The sequence below is a fragment of the Platalea leucorodia genome (genome assembly GCF_965183815.1).
Source record: "Platalea leucorodia genome assembly, chromosome: 5".
Classification (NCBI taxonomy): Eukaryota; Metazoa; Chordata; class Aves; order Pelecaniformes; family Threskiornithidae; genus Platalea; species Platalea leucorodia.
Genome location: NC_138827.1, coordinates 30,796,990 through 30,817,917, shown reverse-complemented (window position 1 = coordinate 30,817,917; position 20,928 = coordinate 30,796,990).

Genomic DNA, 20,928 nt, shown 5'->3' with positions numbered 1-20,928 from the left:
TTGGCTGGAGGGGGATGCGGAGCTGGTGTCACTGCCAGCCACTGCATCATCTCAGAGGCTCTTTATTTGAGCCAGGTTCCTGCCTCTGGTTGGGGCTGGTTTGGTCACTCTCAAAGCCATGACTTTGCTTCAAGGCTGTGAAAGTGGAAAGCTTCCTTGTGAGACTTCCCTGTTAGCACAGCCCTGGCTACTACTTCATGCTCTTCCTCCCCGCCCTTGGCTCCACATGTTCCTCATGGAAAGCACACAGTTCAGGAAGCACCCAGAACACAGTCTGATGCCAACTCCACAGCTGGCAAGACTGCAGTGGGACAAGAAGTGCTGGGAGATGACTCACTGGATTGGGTCCACAGGGTGGGGGGAAGAGGTATGAATGCTTGAATTTGCTGCATCTGTCCATCCATCCATCCATCCATTGTCCTCTGTCCACTTTTACCTAAGGGGAGGCATCTCATCTTTCCCTATGGTAGGTACCTCTGAGAAGGCCTTCTCCATGTAGTGGAAGAATAAGCCTGAAATCAGGTTTATCCATATCAACTCCATCTACATCAGTAACTCTCTATTTTGGCCATAGTTCAATGAGGTGTGTAATGCCAATGTGCTGCTGAAGAACACCCAAAGGAGATGGAGGGTCCCCGTCTGCCCCACTACACTGGTCTCAAGGCACATCTAGGAGAGGCTCTTGGGTGTCTGCTGGCCAGCTGGAAAACCTGCCCACTCTCAATCTATTGGGCACTTCAACAAAGATACCCACAGTGTCACTGGGATCTCAGACCTCACCTAACTCATTGTAGACCTTCCTATTAGCTGTTTGTCTCTCAGCGGGAATCACTGTGTCTGCTGAACTCCTCCTGCTGGCTAAGACAAACCACATTCTGTATGCTCCTGAGTATAACAAATGCTGCCGAACATACGATTTTTCCAAAAATTCCCTCCGTCTGCCTATCTAAATGTTTCACCAAAGCCTCCAAGACCTGGAGCAAATGCATCTCCCAGTGCAAAATCATGGCATTTTACCTGTGACTTGGACTGTCCTGTGCAGCCAAGAAAGACAACAAGGCTGAAGTGTTTGAGAAATGTGGTTCAACAGATTGCATGTTGGTCTAGGAGTTAAACAACCTGGTTTCTGCTCCTTGGTGTGATTTCTTTGTAAAGCCCTTTCAGATCTATGGACGAAAAATAAGATTCATAGAAGCTAAAGCCAAAAGTTTTATAGCAGCGTAAATGTGGGTGCATAGCATTTCCCCTTCAGAGCTTACTAATAAAATAGCCACCTCCATCTGTGGTCAAGTTTAATATCTGACAAAATCCATTCTGTTCACCTCTATTTCACAGTCTGCACTGCCCTGTCAATTATTAGCATTGTGCTCAATGGAGCTGCCACACAGCTCATTTTTTTGATTACTAGCTTAGTAAATAAATGTGTCACACTAAACATCATGACTTCTAAGGGAGTTCAAAAATAAGCAGACAAGCTAATAGGTGCAAAACTACATTAAAGCTACCAACCTCCTCCCTTACAGACTGCAAAACTTGTTGTTCTGTGAGTGGCAGAAGGGATGGAGTGTCGTCCTCTGCCTCTTCCCATTCAAATGTCAGGGTCCCCCCCTATCCTTACAGTCCCTGTGTCTCTGATAGAAAAGTAGCCCTGAATCCTCTGTGCTGGCCCAGCACACAGCTGCATGTTGTTAATGGGTTATTTAGGAGATGTGCATGGCTTTGCCTGCGGGATGCTGCATCCCAGCTGCTAAAGAGGATGCTGAGCAGAGCAGCTGAGAGCTGAACTCGCTCTGACTTTCTCTCAGCAACACTGCTGCCTTTTTCTCTACCAGCGATCTCTGCACAGTGGTGTGCTGGTTGTGCCATCAAAATGGCCAGGGGCATCAGAAGTGGGGAACTGATGGACAGACAAATACTGTGCTCATTTGGTGGAGGCTGGCGCATGGTTAGGAGTCAAGTGGAAAGAGAGTCACTGCTCCATGTCTTCTAAAATATTTGAAATTCATAGTAGGGCCAGTGGTGAAGGTGGAGCTGATGGGTTTGGCTTTTGCTGTTGGTTTTGACATTTTTTTCTCAGATGAATGAATTGGTCTCATAGCAGGGATATCCAGGCTGCCCATGCAGTGAATGGCCAACATGGTCTAGTTCAGTATCTGCAACTGTTGTATTTATTCGCATGGTATCTGCCAGGTTCATTTTGCTGCGTGCAATAGAGTCACTGATGAATAAAAGAGTCAAAGCAGGAGCTCAGTACACTCAATGCTTTTCTGAAGTGGGTTTCATTAATGAACATCTACTGTTTGGCCATTTCCAAAGAGAAGATTGAACCAGTTGCACCAGAAGACAAGCATATACTATTGCACAAACCAAATATCCTTAATGCTGCCTGAAGCAAGAGGCACCTTGTCTGTGCTTGGTCCCTGGTGCTTGGGGCCAAGCTAAGGTCTGGCCCCATTCTCCTGCTCCCTTTTTGGGCTGCTGGGAATGAGGTGAGTCCCAGGGTCATGCCCTACATTGGGAAATCTTACTTCTGAAGATTAGCTCCAGAACTTCCCACAAGGACTTTGGTTTGGGTCAGTGTCCTGCAGGCAGGTGCAGAGAAGTAAATCCAGTGCACCTTTGTCCTGCCTGTTTATTCCCCCTTCCAGCCTTGGCTTGAGGTTGTTTGATCCTTAATATGCAACTCCCATGCAGAAAATTGGAACAAATCACAGAAATGTCAAAGGAGACTGGCTTGCAGAATGAGGGCAGCCCATTTCTGAGCTCAGCTGAGATTGCTGGAGGAAGTAACACATTCACAGGCAGATGAAGTTACAATTTGTACAATAAAAGATGTTACCTCTACCTGCAAGCCTCACCTTCTCTTACTGCCTTCTCCACCAACACTCCACATAACACTTGCACTCAGACCCATGACTGCAGCAAGGGCAGCTTCATCTCTTAAAAGCCAAGGTTCTTCTCCACAGTGAAATCCTCACGTCCCCTGAGCCCCTTTATGGCACCTGAGGCTGAGATCCCCCCGTACAGATTTATCTCTCCGTGCTGAGCCAGCATGAAGCCAATTCAGTGCTAAGTGCAATGTTTCCCCCATACATTCTTGCAGATAGAGCAATATTATCCTGTATTAGGGAAGTGGCTGACTATGTCACTTGCGACATGCCAAAAGCCATAAGACTATATTAGTTTTCAGACTCCTGCTGTGTTGGCTTGGGCATTTTCTGTTCTCTTCTATGAGAGCACTCTGTTTTCGGTGGAAATGTCAGGACGCCAATGAGCCAATAAAAGGAATCTCCTTGGTGTTTAGCTTTTAATATTTCCTAGGCTCTTAATCTTGGGATGGGAAATCTAGTGCTGGAGAAGGGAAGTTAAAGGATGGCTGATTTTCTTTATTAATTTCCTACAGAATATGTATCTGGTGTTTCTATGAGCAGTGGCACTGGGATTTAGGTCTTGCAAAATTAGTTAAAACGCCAGTGTGATGGGATCTCTGGTTGGGTATTTCTTGTGCTTACTTTCAGCAGTGTGCAAAATGAGGGATGAATAGAAGCAAAATAAAAGCTGAATAAGCCTTACTCCAGAAGGTCTTCGGTAAACAAGTTTTGCTCTTGTGTAAGTTTACTGAGCTGGTGGGTAGCAGAAAACAGAGACAGAGCCAAAGGCGAATTCACAGCCAAGCCACTACCTTGGCACTAGCAGGAAAATCAGGCTCCCTCAGCAACTCACTCGTCCACAGGGAATATTCTGAATAAGCCAGATCTGACCCTTGTTTGTGCTGGAATAACTCCAGGGTAATGTCCTGACCTCAGTGGAGTGACTCCAACTTCAAAGTCATGTAACAAGCATCTCAGTCCAGCCTGGAAGCCAGTTGCCTCAGGGTGAAATTAGGCAACTGTCACATCAAGATGTGTTGCATGCAGATCCGGAGCACCACCCAAGCTGGATGCTGCAACCCCTAAGACACCCCACACAGGTGATGTGGGTTGTCCAAGGGAGACTGCTGGGCTCGCTGATCTGTTACCAGAACAAAGAACTCATGTCTGGGATATGGCCTCAAACAAGGTCTTGAATTATCTCTCCAGACATGAACCCCCAAAGTCCCAAAGGGGTCGTGGAGATGATGCTCCGAAGATAGCAATCTTCCTTCTTCCAGCAAGATGGGCAGAGACCCTCCAGTGTAAGGTCCAGAATAAGGAGCTTGACATTCACAGGAGAGACCCAGTTACAGAATTCACAGCAGGCTCTCCAGCTCTCTGGTTCCTACCATTCATGTCCAGCTCATTAGTCCCACAGGTAATATTTTCTTTAAGCCCACCCTATTTTACCGATCTGGGTTTGTTTTCCTTAAGTTACAATAGGCAATTCTTCCTTCAAGAGCTGACTTTAGCAGCCCAGTTCACAGGAGCTGCCTAACGACTTGCAAGCATCAAAGACACGCAGCGGCTGCTGTCTGCTACCCTGCGGGACCTTCATCACCCGCTTTTACTTCTAGGGTCAGACAATTCCCCCAAACATTTCAACTACCAGCTTCCAGCGCTTGTGTGACTTCTGCTCTGGCCCGTGATTATGTCTATAAGAACACAGCCCAAAGTAAACAAAAGAAGGAGCCTTATCTAGCAGAGATCAACACCAGGCCTTTTCTCCATTTGCAACCGTGGTATTGCTTTTTTTTTTTTTAATTTCTTTTTGCATTTCTATTGACCTATACTTAAACAACTGCAGCTGGATCAAAAAACAATGTGAAACACATCCTACCTCAGTGGGTGGACTGGTTCCCAGAAACTGTATGTCTTTTGTACAGCCTCCCACCTACCCCCTTCTTGCCAAATTTTCCTAACACACTGGACTTTCTCATTTCCACTGTGTGATCATTGTTTCCAATTCTCATTGCTCTTGCTGGGTTTTGGGGCTAGGTACGAATGCTTAGGTGATGTCCTGATGTAATTGCTGCTTGCCACTTGAGGTGGGGCTCCAAAAAATATTTAACACGCTCTGCCACCAACCCTAAGGAACACAGCTGGCCTTGGAGCTATTTATTTCTCCCAAATTCCACCATTTTTTGTCATTCACAAACAAAAACCTACGCCCCAAATCCCCTCCTTCAGCCTGCCAGCCCCTGAACACTGGAAACCCTAGGTGAGATGTTGGGAAAGAGAGTGAAATGACTTGTCTCCTTCATGTGCCCTCGAGGGAGGGGATGGGAGCAGGGGAGAGCCATCCCAAAGGGTGAGATGCAAATGAAGGTGTTAAAAGAAAAAAAGAAGGGGAAAATATAAAGAAGAAGAAAATAAGTCTTCTTGGTGGAACACAAATGGAGTTCTAGCTAGGTATCATTTGCCGAGGAAATTGCATTTCTATTTGGGAATAAATGAGTGTAAAACTTGTTTGAGGCCCAGGTAATAATAGAACGGGGGAGGAGGAAATTGAAATTTATGACTTTGCAAATGACTCCTGTAGAAAAGAGAGACACACATCAGAGGTGTCTTTTTATCCCCCGCCCCCCTCCTTCCCTCCCTCCTCGTTTTCTCTTCTTCCCGCAGATGAGGAGGACAGGTCTGCAATAAAACAGGTCTAAGCTTTGCCGGCCCGGAGATGCTGCGGGGGGAGGCGGAGGGGGGAGCGGGGGCGAGGGGACATTAGCACTTGCTGTAACATTGTCAGCGCCGATGTAAATGGACGTGCTACATAGTCAACAAGACACACTTGGCTGCCTGCAAGTGGGAAGTACTTAAATCTTGGCACTGATAAATGAAATATTTTTAAGGGAGCTAATCAGTGAAAATGGGGTTTCATCAGGCACTGACATGTCTCGCTTGCTTCAGCGAGTCCAAGAGAGAAAAATGATTGCGCGGTGCGGGCCGGAGCCAGCCGGAGACGGGGAGCGAGAGAAGGGGAGGCGGGAGGCGGCAGCCGAGGATGCTCACGGGGCGCGACCCGCCGGGACCGGGGCCGCCGGCACCCCCGCCTCGGCGCTGCCCCGCCGGCACCCCCGCCTCCGCGCACCCCGGCCCCCGCCGCGCTCCCGGGGCGCCCGGCCCCCGCTCCCCGCCGGCCCCGCTCCGCCCGGGCGTGATGGATGGCCCTGGCGCACAACGGGCTCGGTGCAAATCCCCAATCTGCAGCCTGCTGGGCTCAGTTGGATCAGCAGCAGGCTAGCTGGTATTTCTGGATAAACACTAATAAATCTTCCTTTTCTTCCCGGCAAGCGGTGCTTCCCCTGCCTCCCCCAGCCCCCCGTCTTTCCTCCTCTCCCACTGGTGCGAGGGAGGAGAGGTGAATTCGGGGTGCAGGGAGCTCGGTGGGGATGGAAGCCAAGCCCTGACATGGGCAGAGATCTGGCTGGGGAAAACCCCTAAACTATGGGCTTGCAAAACTTCCCACCAGCTCTGCTACCTCCATTTCTGCTGCTGGCTGGTGGGTGAGTGGGGACAAGTTAGTCCCATCCTTGTGCCTCAGTTTCCCCTCTCTGGAGTCATGATGGTCGTCCCTTTCCCCACAGCCCCCAAAGCCTGGCTGAGCTGTGGGTGCAAAGGGGCTCCAAGGAGTTGGGTTTGGCCCTTAGCCTCTGGGGAGGGAGGTGGGAGAGGGTGCAGTGAGTTCTGTTCAGCATTTTCAGTTCAGAGCTTCATAGTGGCTCTTGTCTTCGGCTCCATGGCTGTGCCAGGAGCTAGCTGAGAGCCACGTGAGCCAGTGCATATCGCTATCAATGTACCCTGCACCACATGCCCTGCACCCAGCTGATCAGCCCAGCCATCGGCTCACTCCATTGGCATGGGAGTTTGAGCAACAGAGAGCCAAAATAATCTGGGAAAAAGGGGTCTGACCTGGCTTTGCCTCCTGAGCGGGACCCCGATGTCCACAACCCCGTGGGGGTTCCCACAGGACTCAGCAGGCAGGTGACCACAGAGATCCCAACAGGACAATGCAGAACTTTTACCTACTTCAGCCAGGATCCAGCAGCTGAAGCTGTCCCTGTTACCTATAAGTGACCTCAAAATCCCCTGTAAACCAAATTACAACGAGCAAGAGCTGCGGCTCCTACGGTGTCCCAGCTCTGTATCAGTGAAGGACGTACCAGGATTTGTTCTCACCTGAAAGGAAAGGTCCGTGCGTGTGAAAATTATCACCGAATGAAATTGTTCCAACAGACTAGCAGAGGGAAGAAATACATAAATTAAAAGATGAAAAAAAAAAAAAAAAAAGAAAGCCTGGTGCTTACATCCTTAAGTCATAAAGGTTCAAAGCAGGATTCCCTCAGTAATCAGGAAATGAAAACGTCCTTCAATTACTGAGCATTTTAAGACATGATTATTTCATGTGCATGCTATTAAGAAAATGACAGTGGAAAATTCATCATGAAATAAATTAATACTTAAACATTTTTAAAAGGGTCCCTGGTGTATTCTTTCCCTCCTCCCCTTCTGACACAATAATGTGTTGTTTCTAAAGAAAATTTTGTTGTACTAAAGATGATAAAACACACAATGAAAAATACATTTGGAAAGCAAATTCATAACTACATTTTTTAAAGGAGAAAGCTTAGCTGAAAATACATAAAAAAACACAAGGACAACTTATTATTTTCTGCTAGTGGAAAAGTCTTTTTTCCTTCATAAACTCAAGCATGCTGGAGTTTGAATAATGGCCTCCCAAATTCACACAAATCCAACAATTTAGGCTATATTTCCTTTTTTTTTATTCTACATCTCTCCACCCTGCCAATGCAGCATACCACCACACGTCACATTGCAGCATGAATTTATAACCACCACTGCAAAAGCTGATATTCACTGAAAAATGCAGATAACTGCAAGAAGTGTTTCATTTGATCTGATTCCAAGTGAATTTGGTGCTGGGGAGAGATATAACAATGTGGCACCGGAGACCTGAGCTCTCCAAATGGGTCTGTTCCAGAGTCTGCTGAAGCTAATACATTTTTTTCATGGATTTCCATGGAGTTTGGCTTAGGAGATGCCTTGCAGGAGCCACATGGTATTGCACATATTTACCTCTTGGCTGAGCCTTGCTGGGATGGTTGGAGATAGCCATACCCAAATGTCCACCCCAGCCCAGTGGCAGAATGACATCTGTACCCATACAACAGACCCCCAACCAGCTCAGAGCCTGGTGCCTGGTGCAAACCAGCAAGCTATGCTGAAACAAGGGTGAGTTGAGGTTCAGGAGCTTTAAGTTGAGGTGGGAACCTTGTGAAGACTCTGTAGATCTGCCATGAGGACATGCACTCCCAGCCTGAAACCAGAGAACGGGTTTTATGTAGGAGGCTTGACTGTGCAACCTGCCTTTGTTGGTCTTTAATGCGAATTTGACGCTCTGGGCTTGTGGGTGCAGTCAGCAGGGCAAGCTGAATTTGCTCTTGTAATGGGAACATCACTGTTGGGAAACCCTGTCAAAGCCAAAGACAGGGCCAGGGAAACCTTACAGCCCCTTGGGACATGGGAAAATTGCCTGAAGACTCCCAGGAAAAATGAACTTCCACCCCGTCGCACCTCAGCACAGTGCAGAGTCCCGGACACAGGACAGGACACACAGCCAGGACATGTTTTTGTAGGACACTATGCAAGATCCCACCTTGAATTTTATCTTAGCTGGTAGCCAGCTGAAAATAAAAAACGATGCAAACTGAGCAGTCAAATGAATACTGCTGCCCAGATCTGCTCCTGCTTAGAGCATGCAGGGGTCACCTTCCTTTGAACAGATAGGCACCTCTGTTGGACTCAATGGGAGTTGGACTCAATGATCCTTATGGGTCCCTTCCAACTTGAGATATTCTATGATTCTATGATTACAAGCCTGTTCTGCCACTGCACTTTTGTATTTGACCCATATTATATGGTTGTGGAGTTATCTATTTTTCTGTTCCATGGCTCATGTTTTGAGGGGGGACTATAATTCATGAGGGGTGCCTGTCTAGATCACTCACAAGTGGGATATACATGGCTGTCTCTTACTGAAGTACATTTTGCTGCTAACATGTATTATATTTGTACCATGCCAGAGGGGGTGTCTGCAGGTCTAAAAATGTTGGTTATACCTACAGCTACTCATGCTATTAGTATAGTTGTAGATATTAGATGATTTATTGATGTGTTTTTATTTCCCACTGGTATGGTATAAATATATTTATTTCACAAAAGTGGCCAATAAATTTCCCTTATGAATCCTGTTATCTGCACCATTAACCATTGATCATTTTTATGAGGTCACAACTTAAGGTGTACATGAATTTACACCTTAATTTGTGACCCTTTCCAAAATAATACATAGCCACTTCTGAACTATTCACCTCACAAGAGGCACTGCTCATTTTTGCTGCTTCCTACTGCACTCAACATTTGTTTCTCATCAGATAACGTCCTAGCATCCTGTGCCATTCCACTGTTTCATCTTCTCAACATACACACACAAGAAAGGGGATAAAACCTTAAAACTTTCCTGGACCCAATTAATTCTTTATGGCATTCTGGAATTCAAACAAGACAGGCTAGAGATGAGAAAACAACACTAAATAAACCCAAAGACATGCTTTAGCCTTCCTGCTAAAAAGACCAAGACTTCCTAACAGCAGCCAAAGAATAGGAATGCCAGCAATTCAGATATTCCCAAGTAGTCCTCTCTACTTTCTTACTTTTCATTGTCTTATAAATGATCTTTTAGATGTTGGGCAGCATGGGAACAATTCTCTCTCTGTGTCCCTCATCAGTTTGCTCTTTGATTTATTCAAAATATGGAAGCCAGCAGTACTGAATTTTCATTTGTTATCGGATTCCCGTGTGCTTGTGTTTTAGAGTGAGGAGCGTGGTTGAAAGCCCTGGGTTAGATGCAATATTCCCGTGTTCTGCTGGTGGCCTTCACTTTTGGCAATTCTCTTCCTTCACCTCTTCACAGGGTGACATAGTGCTTTATATCCACTTAGTGGCTATCTCTAAGTGGTTGATTTTCAGGTCACCTTCCCAACTCTGATCTGCCATTGGTGGGTCTTGGTTGTTCACTTCTCTCTCTGCGAGTACCTAGTCACACTCTTTGGGATGTTGCCCATCTGCCGCATGCCCAGTATGGCCAAAGTAGTACTCCCTGTTTCACCACCAGAGGTGACCTTTCAGCAAAATCCCTTCTCCATCATCATGGACAATGACTCATCCTTCATACCTCAAACAAATCTCTTCCTCCGTCCTTTCCTGTTCCATTGCCATGTACACTTCTCACTTAACCCCCTCTTCATCCTGGCATCCTGTATGCTTGTCTATGTCCAGCCACCTGCTCGCCTTGACAAACATCCTAGGTCTACCCCATGTATGTCCATTTTGTCTCTAGTTGAGCACTCTTCATCTCCTTCATGTAAGCTGAGCAAGGTCTCATTCATAGGTTTGGCAAGTCCATCCTTTCTACTAGAAGTTGTCTGAGAGGAATATCTAAATGTTTGTTTGGCAAGGCTGTGGGCACTATACTAACAAGCAATCCCCAAAAAGCACCAGAGTTCAAGCACATTCCCGGGGTTGTACACTGATGATCCTGTACATACTTTGTATAATGGACAGCTGTGCATCATGTCTCTAGATATGCCAGACACGGTGTCCTCAATCAGTAGAAATGCACCTCTTAGTGGCCTTGGCTGAAGAGAGGTGATAGCTTCAGATCCTACCTCCACCGTCTGTTGCCCTCTGTTCAGCCAGCCTGTTTGTCCACCTTACACTTGGTGCCCAACTTGGCCACAGACATCTCCTCAAACACTGCAGCGAAGTGCACAACTCCCTTTAACCACCAACGGACATGGCACGCACCGCGTTGCCCGATGTCATGTATTGCTGTCCGGAGAGGAAGTACAGGAAAGCTTTCACGTCCCGTTGATCCTGGCTGTGATGCCAAGTGATCAGGAGTCCCACAATCCTTTGAAATCAGAAGTGGGGGAGAACCTGAAAACCTTTGATGCTAAATGTGTGCTGCAGCAGAGGGATTAGTCTTAGGTTTTAAACAACACACACAGCATGAGCCAGAGCCCTCCATCCCCACGCCCCCTCCACAGCGCTCTCTTCACCCAGAGTTTGGCTGCACAGACTTTTTATTTGCACACAGTTGTCCTTAAAAATAATAAGTGACTATTTGCCTGTTCAAAGCCAGAAACAAGTTGACCAATTGCTGCTGTGTTTTACTTCAGGGTATCCATCTAAAGGCAGAGAGAGAGAATCAGTCTATAATGGTTTGCCTGGCTCGAAAACTCCATTTTGGGCCGTGGAGAGTCATATTTCAGAGAGTATTGATCACAGTGCAGTTTGTGTTTCCTCACGTCCATGATCCTGTTTGCAGCCCTGTAAAATAATAACAGTACTCATGTCAGTAAGGTAATTACCATTGATCTAACACACTGTGACAAATTTTTCAGTCATGCCACTTGATTCATACTTAAAGTTATGGCACTGCTGACTGCTCCTTAAATAATTGAAGGATGCCCTTTGTAAATCAGCACACTCTTGCCAAAAAGTGGCAGTTTCTTCTTTGTTCCAGGCCTTGTTTCTTAGCTTCATCAGGGATTTCAAAATTAAACAGACAGCTTTCCACAGCCCACATAGTTCACACTTGGAGCAAATATCATCCGAGCTGGCAAATCACTTATGACACCTTTGTTCAAGAAAAGCGGGGAAAAAAGAAGAAAAAGGTTAAACTACAGGGAAGATCAGGGTCTCTGCAGTGGTGGGGTTTGCTAGCAGGTGGTAACAACAAGAGAGACAAAGCCAAATTTGGTTAATTTAAAACATCCGTGAAAGCACTTGTCATCCTCTTGTGGTTGGGGTTACTGAAGGCCGAAGAAGAGCAGTGAGCAGGCCCATGTCAGCCGGGAGGACAGTCCTGGTCCTTTGCTCCTGGACCCACAGACTCCCCACGCAGGAGAGCCTTGCAGCCTCTATTCCAAGAAAATTGCTTAGGGATCTGCACCTCCACTGCATGAACCTCCAATATGCCAGGGGAGGCACCACGGCTTCCCGGCCTGGGCTCTCTGGGATGGTGTCCCTGGCAAATATTTGAGTCTCTGACCCGCCTTGTAATATAAGCATTAAATCCTGCTGCTGACTCTTGAAACGCCTTTGGGAAATGGTAGCACTACTAGGCAAATAATCGAGGGGAAGATGATTTTGGGTGGTGGGACACGTGGGCAGCTAACCATAAACCAGTGTCCCTCCCCTAGTGAAATAAGCACGCACTTCAAGGTGAGCTTGGATCAGCTCACCACAGTCTTTCATCAAACCAGCCTCCTTGGTTGTCAAGGAAGCCTAGAAAATAGTTTAAGCTGGACATCAAACACCATGAAGGAGGCATTTCTCATTGACATTGATGGATAGCTGTCTACTCTGGTTCTGAAGTACCTTCTGGAAGAGCCTCTCTCCTTTTCTGTGAAATATGGAGACAATATAGGGAGATCACCTGGTTGCTTTTTGAAGATTCCCTTCAGCTGAGCAATCCACAATAGACAAAGGTGCTGGTGAAACAGCCAATAAAATCTTCATCTTCCATGACCTGGGAGACTGTCCCCAGCTGCTAGAACTTTTCTTCTCACCTTTCCTATTTAGAGTCCCTCGTTTGCAGTGTATAGAGGATATTGCAGTTGTTAACAAATGGGTTTGCAGCTAAGGTTCAAAAACAAACAAGGAAAGACCAAATCGTACAGCTACAAGCCATGTATCATCTCCATGGCTCAACCACAGTGCCCTTTGCTCAGCAACACCCTGCTGTGAAGTCCTTCTATGGCAAACTTCAAATTTCATCTGCCTGGACAGGGAATTGTGGCTATAGACACCTCCATTGCACTTGATTTGAGGATTGATGTAGCACATAAATGACCTGCCACTTAGCATGAAGCTTGGTGGCTCTCACGGGACTTCCGTGCTTGGGGAGTGTGCAGATCTGCAGCAGCTATCATGGTATTATAGCCTTTGGAGAACAAATTGAATGAACTGTCCTTCAAGAGAGCCTCAAGCCTGCCCCTTCGGTATTGTTGGGACATACAAAGCAATGGCTCCAGCTTTGATCCACTCTGCTACCTGTAAAGAGTCCTCTTTTGCGGGCATTCTTGTACCTGCTTGAGATGAGGCCAGAACAAACAGAAAGTACCTTAAAGGAGCTTACTAAATAAGTCTGGGATTGAGTGAACAGCGTATTCAAGGGGTCAAATTTAATTCCTTCCTTCCTTTTGTATTCAGATTAGAGGCCAAGGTAGATTTGTGGAAGCCAGGACTCCTCAGCTAATGCTGCTTTTGCACTTAACCTGCAATTTACCTGTCAGTAACAAATACATTAAAGGCCAGCTAAGCTCTTCAAACTTCCAAACAATTTACTGCACCATCAGATGAGCTCTTTAGCATCCAAGAGCACAACAGCCTGTTCACGTCTAAGAAAAACATCTGCCGCCTAAAGAAATCCTCCTCAAAAATGCATCTGGTAAAATAAATGTGCATATTTAAAGAAACGACATGTTTTAAGTCAATCAAACACCTCAAAAATAACAATAAAAAGCCTTCCAAAGAGACTACTTGCCAGTGATGTATTGGCTTGGTTAAGAAGGGCTGTGTTTTCAGAGCCTCCTAAATTCCTCAACTCAAGTGCTGAGTGGAGGTTTATTAAGTGACCTGTCTGGATGTATATCAGCCTTGTCCCTAGTGGGGGTCCTATGTTAAATTCCATCATTAAAACCTATTACCGAGCTATCAAAACCCGCTGTAATTCCGTCTAATGACCTCATTTCCCTAAGCGTAACTCAACGCAAGGTTTGCTGATGCTGTGTTACCTCTTGGTGGGCCGCAGCCCCTTAGCAGAGCAGGGGCTGGGGGAGAAGAGAGGGAGAAATCAATGTCTGCGGAGATGACAAGGCATACGGCCAGTGACTGGGGACCAAGAAACTATCCAATATCCCATTTCCTATCCAGTCTATTAGCAGCTGAAGTCAGCCAGGGCTCCGGGTTTGATTGAAGGCTGAGCTGAGACCAGATAGAGGAGGAGAAGCCCAGGCAATATGGCCACCAGACGAGACTCTTTTCCAGCCAGCTGAAATCACTCCTATAAGTAAGTGTATATAAAAATGGATTATTGCATTAAAAGTTCAAAATGTTCTTTTTATTTTATCTTAATTTTTTTTCTCGCCTTGCTCTGGTTAATGGGTGGACACAAGGAAAAAGGGAAAAAAAAACCCTTTCCCTTCTCCCTCCCCTCAATCCCCCTTTCACACACACCTCTACTTGCCATGAAATCATTTCGTAAATACAAAAAAGGCCCCTCAGGCTATTGGTGCCCAGACACTCATTTTTAGAGTGGATAATTGACTCCTTTCAGTTGATAATTCATAGCTTGCATATGCCAGCTAATACATCAGTGCCCAGAGACTCAGCGAGAGCCCCAAGCACAAACGGGAGAGGGGGAAAGGAAAAGAAAAAAAAAAAAAAAGAAAAAAAAATATTTCAGATGATAGATGAGTGCATTACGGCTTTATGAATGAATTATGTCCTGCAAATACCTTGAGCAGGAGAGACTGTCGGCCTGTATCTATACTAATCTGGGAGGAATTATGACGATTTTCACATTAAAAAGGGAAAAGGGAAAGAATTAATTGAGCAATTGGGCCATTAAAAATGTATGTCGGCATGTTCTGTATGTCCATTTTCCAATTTATCATACGCTAGGAAGCTTCCTCTCAGGGTGACTGCCATTTTTCTTCTCTTTCTTATGTTTGATCTTTTTTTTATTTATTGTAGGTTCCTGTCATACAAAACCAGATCAGGATCATTTTGACAAGACAAAGTCTAGGGTTTTTTTGCAAGGAGGCTCAGTGTTTTCTTTGTGCATGTGCTCCCTGTCAAAAAATAAGGATGGGGGGACCAGAATGAATTTCTTCTTTGCATCCCTTGGCTCCTACAGTCAGTATTGCTAACTTAATAAAAACAGATTATTTCACAGTGTTTGTAGATTTTTATTCCTTCTCTATCTGAGAAGGCTGGAGATGAAGTTTGGCTATAGGAGGGCAGATGCAGTGGGGGCTTTCTTTTAAAAAGTTATAGGTTGCTAATGCTGGCTCATCCAAAAAGCTCCAAGGATAAGTGCCAGCACATGCAAACACCCGCTCTGCACATGTGTGTGAAATGTCACACATGACTGCTTGAAAAATTCACTGACACAGACGATACATTGCCCGGCTCCAGCATTTAGCTGTGGGTCATATCCATTGTTGGACAAAAATATATTCTGAATTATTATAGTGTTTGTATTCTGCATATGTACCCTGTAGTATGTGTTAATTATTTTCAGATCTGAGGAATAATTTAGTGGATTAAAACAGTTTGCCAGTGGGGGAATATTTTTAGAATAACAGCAATGTTAGAAACAGTTTTCAACTCTGTAATTAGTTGGTTTGTTTAAATATCTGAAATAACTACAAAATATGTTTCCTACTTTCATATACGTAATATATTCCATTATATTGCTTAAAGTTGCTTAAAATTTTAGTGCCTTTAAAAAACAGATCTTAGGTTCTAGCAAAAAAAATATCAGCAACTCAATCAAGGTAAAAAAAAATCCTATTTAAGATCTGCCAGCAGATTTCAAGCAGTCTGACCAACACATATTGTTTAAGTTGTGTCTTCAATTTTCTAATCCAGGAATTATGCTTCACCTGAACTTCCTCTAATACAATTAGCGTGGTGTGTTTGCTGAAACATAATGCCTTTACAGAATAATGTTTTATGCTGCAAAGCATATCTAATCTCTTCACGCAAGCCACTCTATGGCAAATCATTTTATAATATGCAGGAATTTTTTGATGTTGTTTATGTTCTCGTGTTTATGAGGTCTTTAATTGATTGTAAGCTGTTCTTTAAGTACTTAAAGATGTTTTTTAAATCCTATTATTTTTTTCTGTCTTTTTTTTTTTCCAGACTTGTTAAATATTTGTTAATGCGCTGGCCAAAACACAAGAGTGATGGAGGAGAATTTCAGCAAAAAGTATCGTGTTTGTATTCAGGACCATTATGCAGGATAAGTAGGTTTATTGTCTTATTTGAGGTGCAGCAAGGCCCTAAATTCCCCTTGATCACCATGTACATGGGACTGGGAATTTTGCTGTGGGTTTGATTTAGTTATTCTCTGCTCTTGTACACAACAAAGAGGTAAGCACATCTCAGTGCAAATGTCACCCTCCTGAATATCAGTGCTTTCTGAGCAGCTACTCTGCTGTACAGAAGCTTTTGGGAGGTCTTAAACAACCCCTGTGAGAAGGCTGATATATATAAAAGGGATGTGAAACAGATTTCTGCTCCTGCAAATCTTTCTGAGCTTTGAAATATTCCTGCGTTCCCCAAGACTCCGCAAATTTTATATGGGGGAAAAAAGCAGGGACACTCACTGAGGAGCACCCAGATGTCCTGCGCTCAGGGCCCTCGTGATGGGTCCATCTTCAGCTCTCATTGCTACCTGAGAAAGCACCTGGTGCCCCCAGACAGCTGCCAGCCTCAGTTATCCCAGTCCTCCCGCTCAGGTGGGAGCCCTCTTCTCCGGTGTGGGTGGTCCTGGAGAGCTCGTAACCCTGTGGACAGCTTTGTTTTCAGCAAAATGGCCCTTTTCCCCCAAAACAACCACAACATTTTGGCTGAAAATCAAGGCTCAGAGAGAAAATAGGAGGGAAGATGAAAAGCTATGTGCATCTCCTCTGACCTTGTCTAAGGCAGCAGGTTCACCACCATGGCTGAATGTGGGATTCAGGATCCTGCATGGATGCAACCTGGAGGGGACCACCTGAGTGACTGCTGGGAGAGGCAGGACACCCATTGTCCCTCTGGCTTCTCACCAGCATCCTTCAATCCAGCTTGGAGAGCTGAACTGCTCTACAGAGATGAGGCTGAGTCACATTTACCCTTGCTGTAGAGAGGGCCAAAGGTGTAAGGTGCTGTACAAATACCCAGAGAGACCTAGTGACTTTGTGCCGGCTCATGTGCAGGTGCCAAATCCTGCAGCCCCCTTTGTTAGGCTCAGGACCCTCCTGGGCAACGGGCTACAGTGTGAGTCCAGCAATGAGCCAGAGTCCCATTGGGCCCCTACACCCTGCCTGGCTCTTCTTGTCCTGACTGCTCCTGGCCTGCAGCACAGGAAGAATTTCACTGTAGTTTTTGCCCAGCATGGAGAAAAAAAACAACAATATTCACTTCTCGCTTCTGGGGATCTTAATTTTCTAAAAACTACATATCAGAAATGAATCATACAGTGGGACATCTCCACATAGTGCCACTGAAGAGCTCTGAGCCCCATTGCAGCACAGCGTCCTTGGCCAGCCACCTTACCTGCCCGTGCCTGCATCCAAAGGATACAGACACACGCTCCCTTCCCCATGTAACCCCTGTGCGCTGGGGATGGCTCCTTGCTCTGGCTTTGCGGAGCGAATTAGCCCAGCAGGGCCTTCCACGCCATGGCAACTGAACATAGTTCATCCAAAAACCAGCACATCAGTCTTGCTGATTACACATGCCGCCTTCTGGTAACACACATCTCGGTAAAGGATTAATGACAGCCAGAATCCCATTAAGAGAGAAACACAAGTTCCCCAGCTTACTTAATATCAGGTTTCTCGCACCTGGGTCACTGAAGTAGGACGTAACCTGCAGAATATAAAATGTCCTGTTATTGCCTTTGCCACTGACATGCACAGAGAGGTGTTGTGAAGAACAGACATTTATAATCCAGCCTCCCTCAGAAATGCTAAGGCATGCACAGACCTGAAGGTTGCACATAACCTTTGCAGCAAGGTTGCTGGTATGTTCTCCTTATAACTGAGCAGCTCCAGTTTCGGATGGATATGCAGAAATGTGGATTTTTTTTTCTTTCTGTATCCCACACAAAGCAAAGAATAAATGTTCCCCTGGACATCTCCTCCATAAAAACCTTGATTCCTTGTACATGAAGGTCTCAGCTTGTCGAAACATCGAAGATATTGACATTATAAAAGGTATGAGTGTGCACCTGTGTGTGCATGGCAGGAACTGTGCACTGTTTTCATGCCTAATCCTGAGCTATGTAAAACCAAAGAAAAGTCTCCAGAGTGGTGTCTTGTCAATGGTGGTGACAAACACAAAGTTTAACCATTTTGCCAATGTCTGTATGTTATATCCAAGGAAAGCCATGACCAGTTCTACCTACAGCTAGTTTCCAGCATCTTTCCTCTTCTGCTGGAGCCCAAAGAGAGCTACCTAAAGCAGAACGTTGTTTATCCAAAAAGAAACCATTCCCATGGCTTTTCTCCCACAGACTTGCAGAGGGATTCGGGTGCTTCTAACCTCAAAGCTATCTCAGACCAGAATAGACATTTCAGAAAATGTTCCCCAAAATGCAGCCTGAATAGGGAACCAGGGAGCATCCTTGAAAGTCAAAGAGACTTTTTCCTGTCTTGCTTCCTGGAGAACTTTACCTGGGACAAACTTACCTTCAGAGGACTTTAGTTCAGTAGCAAAAGATTTTATGCCTTTTGCCTGATGTATTTATCATTTTACGGTTACACCAAGCAAGAGAAAGGCTAAATAAACATGGAGAAATAAGCCAATATCCTATCAGGATAGTAGTTTTTTTCTCTCCCCCCCCCCCCCCCCCCCCCCGAGATTGAAGAGTTTAATAACAGACTAAAAAAATAGAAGTTACATGTTGCCTTTTTTAATTTAAAACCAGATAATTTGCTTAAAAAAAATCCTCAAGTGTCACTTTTTAAAGAGTAGCTATAAGTAGTTTTAACTCTTGTCCCCCAGAAATGCAGGATAGACTCTGTTGACCTACATTGTAGGAAACACATGAAGATCACTGCACTTCATGGGAAAAAAAGTGGAAACTAAGTAAAAGGTAGGATTTCTGGAGAGGCACTTAAAGCGGGAACAGGTTCTTGCTTATTTGCTCATTTTTTGGCAAACTTCTATCACTAGCAGTGCCTCCTATTGCATTTCCACAATGGTGCCACTGGAACAGAGCAGCAGCCTCAGTGGCTGTGCAACGCTGAGAAGATGTTCAGAAGACTCCAGCATGCAGCTGTAAAGAAAATGGGGCAGGGATGTGGCACCTCCCTGAAGTCAAGCCACAGCTGAAAACCACCAGAAAAGCACCTACATCCACTGCCATTTCTCCACTGAGCTTTATACCAGGTCCTTTCTGGGGTGAGAAGTTTTTTGAGAGAAGGATTCGTTATTATTAATGATAATAAAATCAGCCATCCCCTTTTCTGCACCTGCCTTCCCCCAAATCTCTCCCTGTTTGGTTACCTACTACTTCAGGCATCCCACACTCAAATTGTGCTGATAACGCAGGGAAGGGACCTTTCTTATTGAACAAGGTGGGAAAAGCAGCTTCCAGTGTCAGGAATTTCTTCCAGACGTTCAGCATCTGTATTTAAATTAAGAGGCTTAAAGCTCTCCTGAACTTTTCCAGGGTTTTAATTTTAGTTTAACTTCAGGAGTGGAGTTTTAGGCCCAGAATATCATATCTGGAGTGCCATCTACCGCGTCTTCCAGGGACTGCTCTGAAATATATGTTTGAGCTTGGAAGAGCACAGCTGTCAGGACCTCTTCGTCTGAAATTCTGGATGCAGGTGTTCATGTGTGGGTAGGGATGGGGGAAACTCAAACGTGTGCTCAGGAACACTGAAAATAGCATGAAGGGTGGTTGGTTTTGCCAAAGTAGGTGAGTTAATGTTGTGGGTTAACCCCAGTAGGCAGCTCAGCCCCATGCAGCTGCTCGCTCATTCCCCCCCTGGTGCGACAGAGGAGGGAATCGGGAGGGTAAAACTGAGAAAACTCGTGGGTTGAGATAAAGAAAGTCTAATAGCAAAAGCCGTGTGAGCAAGCAAAGCAAAATAATGAATTCATTCACTACTTCCCATCGGCAGGCAGGTGTTCAGCCATACCCAGGAAAGCAGGGCTTCATCACACATGACAGTGACTTGGGAAAGCAACCGCCATAAGTCCAAACATCCCCCCCTTTCTTCCTTCTTCCCCCAGCTTTTATTGCTGAGCACAACATCATATACTCTGGGATACCCCTTTGGTCAGCTGGGGTCAGCTGCCCCAGCTGCGTCCCCTCCCAGCTTCTTGTGCACTCCCAGCCCACTCGCTGGTGGGGCAGGGCGAGGAGCAGAAAAGCATTGATGCTGTGTAAGCACTGCTCAGCAATAGCTACAACATCCTTACGTTATGACAACTGTTTTGGTCACAAATCCAAAACATGGCCACATACAAACTACTATGAAGAAAATTAACTCTATCTCAGCCTAAACCAACATAGTTAAAAAGAAGGAAAAAAAAAAGAAAGAAAACAAGGAAAACTGCTTCTTCTGCTTCTTGCATCTTGAAGTTAATGTCAATGTGTGAAAAAAAAAGTTATATTTAAAAAGCCTTTCAAAGTACCAAAAGGCAAAATTACAGATTATCTTGTCCTTCAACCTCAAGCCATTTTATGATGACCTGGCACACAAAAAGTTTTTAGATTATTCCTATCCTTTGCAAATTTCTCTGTGGAGAGCAGCTGTCTTCAAAACCTGAGTGCCAAGTTGGCCTTTCTCGCTGGAGAAGTGAGACCATGGCCAAGGGAGGATGCCAAGGCTCCTCTGGCACTGCCACATCTGTCACTCATGGCCACATCTGTGCACCTCCTCAAGAGGTGTCCAGAGCACCAGCACTGGCAGGAGCAGTGGTGAATCTGTCAGGGTGACATCCCCATTGCCTGACAAAGTGACCAGCCGTGAGATGTCTCAGTGGGGCCCTTTGGAGCTCAGCTTTTAACCTGCAGAGCTCAAGCTTGTCATTTGGGCCAGGCATTTTGGTAGCCAAGTCTCCCTGAGGTCTAGCCCTGGAGGATGGTCTTGGGGTCAGGGACTGTCTCTGGTGTGTTATGTTTGTAGGCAGCAGAATC